Here is an 8,714-nt window from a genome sequence, read left to right as displayed (position 1 = left end):
AGAGAGAGAGAGAGAGAGAGAGAGATAGAGAGAGTGAGAGAGATAGACATGGGGGAGGGGAGGTGAAATACTAAATAAATAAATACAGGAAGGTGGGGGCTCACTGCCTTACCACATCGTTTGTCAGAACGCTGCAGCTCATACGGCAAAAAGTGCTGAGATCTGGTTGTGTGTAGAAAAAACTGCACGTCGTTCATGTCCTCTTCGGCGTACGGAAGCTGCTTCCAATGTCCTTTCAGCATCGTGTCCAGCACGTTCGAACAATGTAGCTCTGGCCCACGATCTCGACCAAGTAGCCTCAAACTCTGGAACCCACTGGGTAGACGCTTTACCGTCGTGAAATAAATCAAGCAAGCAATGACTCCCACACAGAGAAAAATAATACCCTTTGCAAGGGTATTGGGTAGCGCTTTGTGGCGACAATAAAATACTTTTTCTAGCAATCTGTACATATTTTAGTGTTGGTTTGTCGATGAATATTATGCTGTCATGCCTTTCGTGTGCCTGCGTTGTGTTGCTGGGCTTGTTGTGAAGTGCAGAGTGTGTTTTACTTTCAATGTCAATCATAGCAGGCTTTCTTTTGGAGTTGCTTGATCCAGTAAACAGAAGAAACCTGTGGGGTAAGGTGGAAAAACATAATATAAAATAGTATGTAACACAGGGGTGTTAAAATAAAATCAAGCCTGCCTTAACCGACACCTGTCATAACGGAACCCCCCCCCCCCCCCCCCAAAAATGCATCTATAATTACCTCTACAAAATGGACACCTGCGTAACGTGGAAATAGAAAGAGATATTAAAAATATTTCTTCTCTCCTGAGGGTTTTTACCTTCTAAGACGGAAAATGTTTTGTCCAATCAGCCCTGATTTGAAATAAAAGATGGCTTTAACTTTAACGCAATACCGCAATGCGAGGAAGGGGAAAAGAGGTGCTACTTGGGGGTAGATGTTACCCACTCCATGAGAGTGTGATCCCTTAGCGGTGCAGATGGTCAGGGCGATGTGGGTATGAAATCTCAACAGTGCCTGTGAAAGTTCTCGAGGGGCGCTCCACAGCTCGGATACATTCATGGGTAGCCAGAGGCCAGAGGTGTGAAATTAGTTTGACCAATGCCTGCCGCCCAAGGATGAGCATTTAAAAAAATCTCTTACATGCCTTTATCAGAGAGGATAGCACTTGAGAGGTGTGAAGTTCTGGCTAGGGTTTGCCGACCGGACAAGCGACCCTTAATCCCACCAGCTGGGCCTCTGAAACTCCCCTCTATGTCCCCCTACATCCCCCCTGTCTAAGACTGAATTGTTGTCTGACTCCCTTGCTAATCCGTGTTAGACAGGTTCTACTAGATATATCTACAGTCAAAAATGTGTAAGACGGCCACCCATTGTCAAGGAGAAAAGTGGCCGTATAAGACAGATGGCCGTCTTAGGCAGGACTGATCAAGATGAAGAAAACAAACCATTCCCATCTGAGGTCCCAATCGAAAGTGGCCGCATTGTTGTTGTTTTTTGTTGTTGTTGTTGTTGGTTTGTATTTTGTTCGTAATTTTTATTTTGTTGCTGATTTTGCGCAAGGGTGACAATAAAACGAAATGTATCAAGCGAGGAAGACCGAGTGCCATGTTAAAACAAACACATGGGTCGCCACCACTCGGAGAACGAGCAACGCTTCTGTCACAAGTTCATGTTGACGTCCATTGTTACTTTGTTACAGACTAGGTAAACAGTGACCACTTCGCTCACTTACGATTTGTGTATGAGTTCTGGGCAGGGCTTATGGGTTATGAGGGATCACACGCTTACCTCACCAGCAGCTGAAAATTGGTACCTATTGGTCAACAGTGGGAGGGGCCTACGCAACATGATCGGTTGGAGGGACTACCTAACAACAACGACAGGTGATTGAATGATGACGGCTCGCCCACAACGCCAGGGGCCAATGCACAATTTATGACAAAACGTAATGGAGTCACTACTAAGGTGGTCGTCTACGACAGGTGTTATTGCTTAGTGTGATAGGGGTTGTGTGTTAAAATATGGTGGTAGCGACCACATTGGACAGGTGCCCGTTTTACACAGTTAAATTGGAAAAAACGCAAGGGGGAAAATGGAAAGTGGCCGTTTGTACAGGTGGCCGTCTTATAGAGGTGGCCATCAATGCAGGTTCGACTGCAGTTGGAGTATAGTAAAACATGTGTGTCTTTGTTGTTTCTTTTATCAAATTATAGCATCGTGGCTCACAGTGGCTCGCGGTGGAGCGACGACGTGTGTTTTAGATTAATTAAATTAGCAAATTTTAATGTTTTACGGCGCTCGCAGCTGGCGAATGTGTGTGAGAGTGTGCGTGCTTGTGTGTGTGTGTGTGTGTGTGTGTGTGTGTGTGTGTGTGTGTGTGTGTGTGTGTGTGTGTGTGTGTGTGTCTGTGTTAGATAGATAGATAGATAGATAGATAGATAGATAGATAGATAGATAGATAGATAGATAGATAGATAGATAGATAGATAGATAGATAGATAGATAGATAGATAGATAGATACCAACACAATAGACCTAAAAAGGTAGAGAGAAAAGGGGGAGAGAAGGAGAGAGAGAGAGAGAGAGAGAGAGAGAGAGAGAGAGAGAGAGAGAGAGAGAGAGAGAGAGAGAGAGAGAGAGAGAGACAGAGAGAGCAAAAGCAAGCCCCCATATTATTTTTGAAAAATGGATAACAGTGCAGGAATAATATACATTTCAGAAGAAAAAAATCAAATCTATTTTTACTTTAAAAGATTCACCTTAATCAATTCTTACGCTATGCATGAAGCGCTTCATCAAACAAAAACCGACTTACTTTTCATCCACAATTTAAGTATGTGACAGCCATAGCCCAAGCGAAATTTTCAGAAAGATCACGAGAACGGTTATCTTTATGAGTTCAAGCCAGCAAATCAAGTCGACAAGCATGACATGCGTACGTTGCTTCTTCCTGGTCTTGGAGCTCATTTTCTAAATAAGGCTTTCGAAAAAAGCATAGTCCCATATGAAATTGAAGAGAAACTGTTTTATATGAAACAAGAAGGTGTCAATGCAAATCACTTGTTATGATTGTCGAAATGTGAATAGGTTAATTAAGCGAACAACGGGTCGTGCTTGTAGGTTTTTCAATAGACACAATTAGATGACTAAGAAAAGCTATTATTGACTTGGAAAATCAAAGGAAAATGGAAAGGTATAATTTCCTTAATAGGTGAGAAATTTTAAGGTGTTTTACTTGAAGCAGCGTTAGTCTGCCTTGAAATTACTCTTGATAGAAATTGTGGTGGTTCTGCCGGAACGGTTCATGCAATGAAATTAAATACAATTCGTTTTTCTTTCAGAGACATTACTGGAATACAGATCTGTGTGGTGATGTCATTTATTTTCACCTGTCCAGATCTTCACAAAATGTCATAGTTTTACTATGTCGACGAGCCTCTCAGGATAAGGTAAGGACAAGAATAGCAAAGCAAGAGGTGCTTTCACACAACTAACAAACGTATTGAACTCACGAATTATAGTTTATGGACAAAAAACCGAGCCAAGGATTTTCAATACCAGTGCCAAAAATGTACTACTCTATGGATCAGAAACGTGGAAACTTACAAAAGAAACTTCTGAAAAAAAATCTACAGGCATTATTCAACAGCTGCTTTAAAAAAATACTAAAAATTCATTCGTCTGACACTATAAGAAGTGAACAACTATTGGAAGCAAACAAATCAACAGAAAATAAAACTCAGAAAGAAAATGAAAATGAATTGTACACACATCTTGCAAAACAAATGAGAACCAACATTACCCACCAAGCGTGAAGATGGAATACACAGGAAAAGGAAATGGAAGAAGGCCTAAAAGTACTTGAAGGAGGGACTTAAATTCGGACCTAAACAAGATGGGATACACCATGACCGAGGAAGAAACTATAGCCTAGGGCAGAAGTAGAAGGAAAGCTGGTATTTGTGGCTTATTCTGGCAAGAGAGGAGAAAGACGGGTGATGAAGGTGATGATGATGACGCCCTGATTGTAACCTACTAACGTTAGCAAAGTTGAATAAAAAAAATGAAAAAAAAGTCACTGGCATAAAATATCATTATCCACACATTCAGAAATATCCTTTTGCTTCTCGGATCAATTATGTCGTCGCAAGAAAATACATGTATTTACTAACTTACCCTTCACCCTTTATATCAGCACGCTTCTACTGAAGAAAAGAACGAAAAAAAAAAACCCACACACAAATAAATCCATACCGCATTGACCGAGGAGCAATGGTATAGTGGTGATGGCCCGCTTTATCAATCGCTTTCAACAGGCGACCGATGATTACTTCATTGAAGTCGCCCATGACAAGTCATAGTGATGAATCTGCATCCTCTTTGATCCGTCTTTTTGACTTGTGCACTGACAACTTTAGAAAAGGCAGGGTAGGGAAGGGAGGGAGGGTGGGTGGATCAAAAGGAGATGTATTTATTTATGACTTGGGAAGAAAGTGTGCGGAAAGGGGGAGGAGCAGAAACAGAGGGGAGGGGTGGGGAGGAGTGGAGAAGGGAGGGGGGGGAGGGCACATTCACGATGAAGGATGGTAAAAGATGTCACCAACAATTAATTGCGTGCTCATTTATATAACATGTTAACAGAGAAAGAAACTTAGTCCCAGTTTTTTTTTATCACGAGGGAGAACTAAATCAGCACGGTTTTATTATTATTAATATTATTTTTGTTAGTAGTAGTAGTAGTAGTAGTAGTAGTAGTAGTAGTAGTAGTAGTAGTAGTAGTAGTAGTAGTAGTAGTAGTAGTAGTAGTAGTAGTAGTAGTAGTAGTAGTAGTAGTAGTAGTAGTAGTAGTAGTAGTAGTAGTAGTAGTAGTAGTAGTAGTAGTAGTAGTAGTAGTAGTATTTTTTAAATTATCATTATCATTATTATTATTATTATTATTATTATTATTATAATTATAGCTATTATTTATTTTTTATTACTAAGTTATTTATTTCTTTCTTTAATTTTTTTCTGGGAGGGGGGGGGGGGGGGGCATGTTAGCTTGGGGGTATTCTTCAGCAAGTATAAACGAAAGGTACGCAATACACATACCGCAACACACATAATACCCGGATGATTTAATGTAGCAAACAAACATAGACAAACATCCGCAAACGCTCATACACACACACACACACACACACACACACACACACACACACACACACACACACACACACACACACACACACACACACACACACACACACACACACACACACACACACACACAAACACCTACCCCTTCACACACCCCTATACTTACCCCCACCCTCCCCCCCCCCAAGCCAGAAAGAGAGAGAGAGAGAGAGAGAGAGAGAGAGAGAGAGAGAGAGAGAGGGGGGGGGGAGAGAGAGAGAGAAAAATAGAGAGAGAGAAGGGGAAGGGAAATAGACATAAAAACAAAGAGCGAAAGAAGAGAAAGGGGGGGGGGGGGGGGGAAACGCGGGCAGTGGGGCTCACGCTCACAATAAAAGCATACACAACACTAATATATATGTGCTTGTGAGTTCATGTACGTACGCTCTCGTGAAAAAGGCCTATTAAAAAGATAATAAAATTATTATTGTTCACAAATACTTTTTTTTTAACTCTTGTCCCCATGCGCCAGTGATGTCTGGTGAGGTGTGGCGTACTTAAGCCCCCACCTGGACATCTTTGCCAAAAGTTTCTACCTTCTGTTTTAGTTTAGTTTAGTAAGAGCTTCACAGTGCTTGTAACACGCACGGTCATGTGAGCTCTGCTGTTGTCCGAAATCAAAACAAAACATAATCAACAGCAGTAACAAAATGCATATAAGCATAATTATGTGTGCAGAGTAGGAGTCTACTCTATCTGATGTAAGTACAGCAGTCATAATAATAAGTATCAACAACGTATGATGAAGTTGAGTATAATTACAGTCGCACTTGTGTAATACAGGGTGCCCACTGGATGGATGGACCGACCCGCCGACTCAAAAACAAACGCTTTTGTTTTCAGGCGACAGATTCGGGCGATTGGCGCGACCTGCCGTAATGGGTACCCCGTACTATAATCAGACGGAATCGCAAGAGAGCCAGAAAAAAATCGGTCTGAAATAGGGGAATTTAGCAGGAGATAGAGGGGAGTTTCAGAGACCCTGTCGATGGGACCAATCGTCGCTTGTCTGGTCGGCAATCAGTGGTCAAACTAGCCTCCTTGATAATGGCATACGTCAGTCCTTCTTATCCATTGCCATCAGCGCTTGCATTTCATAGGACCACTGTTTGACCTATTAAAATAGAAGCGTTTGAACATCTCCTTAGCTTCCACCCTTAGCTTCCACCCTTAGCCCCACCCATCGGTGCAATAAGCACAATCAACCAATGCCACTCCTCCGATGGATTTTACAACGATTCGAGGAACTCTTTTCTCGGCTGGCCGCACGATCAGAGCGTCAGGCATTGGTCAAACTAATTTCACACCTCTGGCCTTTGGCCATCCAAGAAAATTTCCGTTCTGGAGTGCCACTCGGGCACTTCAACAGATACAAGTGAGATTTCACACCCACACCACCATGACCATTTGCACCAATAAAGACTCACATGGGTGGGTAACATCTACATTTCTACCCTCAAACTGCACCCCAACTCTCCTTCATCGCCTGGTGGGGTGGCGTAAAAGTTAGAGCCGATGGAACCAAACTTGGAAGTTTTGTTTCTAATCAGGGCTGAGTAGGCAAAGCATTTTCCTTCTTAGACAGGTAAAAACCCTCCGAAGAGAAGGTATTTCTTTTTCCTTTATGGCGTGAGATAGGTTTCTGTTTTGCAGAAGTAAGAATTTATCAAGGGAGGAGCGGGGAGATTCCGTTATGACAGGCTTCCGTCTTGCATAGGTTTCTGTTAAGTCTCCAGCTAGGCCTTCTCAGCTGAGAAAGCCTAGGTCTCCAGCAGCATGATCCAACAGCTTACGGTCCCTGTTCGCTTAAGATCCCTCTGTTTTAAGAAAACAGAATTTTTACTACACAAAAGTCACCCTGAACTCTGATCATCCCGCTCTGGAGGTCTACATTGGGCTTCATATCATAATTTACGCCACAAAACCCGGGCCGGCACAAAATATCAACGTAAATATCAGACAAGAGTAAAAATTTACGATCATTGAACTGTCTGTCGCGTTACAGATCAGCCACTCTCGTGAATGTGATCACACGTCTGTTGTTAATCTCAATAAAACGTCACACCATCTCTGGTCACACCAAGGCGTGAACTCGCCAACGACGCGTTTCTTTTCCCCCAACCATCGCACTCGCTACAAAAGCCTACTACCTACCTAAACTTACATCACACGCTGGGTGAGTAAGGCCTACTAGTTTGCTCTAGGCGGGATCACATCGAACTGTGAACTCTTCCCTGACCATTGCAGCAGTTGTCTCTACTCCCGAATTTGCGAGACAAATTGAATAAATTTTAGTTGGTGTGGTCAAAACGCAATGGAGCGTAACAACACAAGCAGGGGAACTTTGTCAGAGATAGAAAGCCGAACATTTTGGACAGGTAAAGGGTAGGGGTAGGAGCAACTGGATAAGCCTAGATCTTGAGACTCACAAGAAGTGAAACATGCCTTATCTATGCCTCTATGATTGGTCATCATGGTTGACCGCTCTTTCCTTGTCATAAATCATAAACCCCCTCGGGGATCACGTCAGTTCATTTTAGGATAAAGGGAGACCATCACCGGTTGTGGACCAAAACATGGGTCACCGTGGATTTTCACCCTGATTCGTCGGCTAAGATCCCGCTCTGTTGATTATACATGTAGTGTCAGTTTTTGTAAGAGTTTTACTGCGCTCGCAATTAATAAGGTCAAGATATTATGCTCTCTTGCTTATTTGATTATCAAATTTTACCAAATTCCACACATGTAACAAGCATATTAAAGACTCTATAAATTCTCAACCAAATTTTAGCTTGTAAAAGTTTCATGCCACGGAGGCGGGGGCTATATTAGATCTTGTTGACAAGTCTTGTACAGTTAATATCTACATTATTTTCCATGGAAGTAGGATATTATTTTGCAGGCATAAATAGATCTGATTTTGAAAAAATAGTTCTACAGAACGGTCTGTTGAATTTTTCCAATATGAATTAGATTAATTTTTTATGATTCTTTTTTCTTTGGGCAGTATTCAAAGTTGAAAAAAAAATTAGGGAAAGTCCTCTTTCCAGACACCACCAACAAAAAATCGATTCCATTTAGATTCTAATATTGAACAATAAACAGACCATTTTAAAGTGATACATAGTTCATTCTGTGAAAATTTCATAGTGATAATAAATGGTGGAGTTAAATTTTTAAAGGTGTATTAATATTGAAAAAATTAACAAACCATTTTATAGTGATAAATATCTTCATTCTGTGAAAATTTCAGGGTGATAATAAATGGTGGAGTTAATTTTTTAAAGAGCATTTTTTTAAAACAGCGTTTTGATAAAAACGGACTGTAAAGAAAGAAGAACGAAATACTTTTTGAGGATATGGTGGTGACTAACGAACATGCCTGATATGTGACAAAACAAGGTTTTAGTGGGTTCTCATGCGATGGAATTGTTGTAAGAGAGGTTGAAAAAGCCAAAAATACCTACATACAAACATACATACCATAACATTATAATTTTGACCCGAATCGGAACTCTCAGAT

At 41.3% G+C, this 8,714-nt stretch overlaps 1 long non-coding RNA gene across 1 annotated transcript in view; it reads right to left on the bottom strand.

The window, feature by feature from the left end:
- The window catches only part of LOC101859000, a 4,182-nt gene extending 1,089 nt beyond the window's left edge, over positions 1–3,093 (bottom strand). The window contains exons 1-2 of the long non-coding RNA XR_001184711.2: positions 2,829–3,093; positions 113–613 (exon numbers count right to left, since the gene is read on the bottom strand). This is a non-coding gene — a long non-coding RNA (uncharacterized LOC101859000). The remainder of the gene's footprint in view (positions 1–112; positions 614–2,828) is intronic.
- Positions 3,094–8,714: the final 5,621 nt, after the last annotated feature.

Source organism: Aplysia californica, unplaced genomic scaffold (genome assembly GCF_000002075.1).
Source record: "Aplysia californica isolate F4 #8 unplaced genomic scaffold, AplCal3.0 scaffold00085, whole genome shotgun sequence".
Classification (NCBI taxonomy): Eukaryota; Metazoa; Mollusca; class Gastropoda; order Aplysiida; family Aplysiidae; genus Aplysia; species Aplysia californica.
Note: the sequence above shows the minus strand (reverse complement) of the source record. Positions and strands in the feature narration are given on the sequence as shown.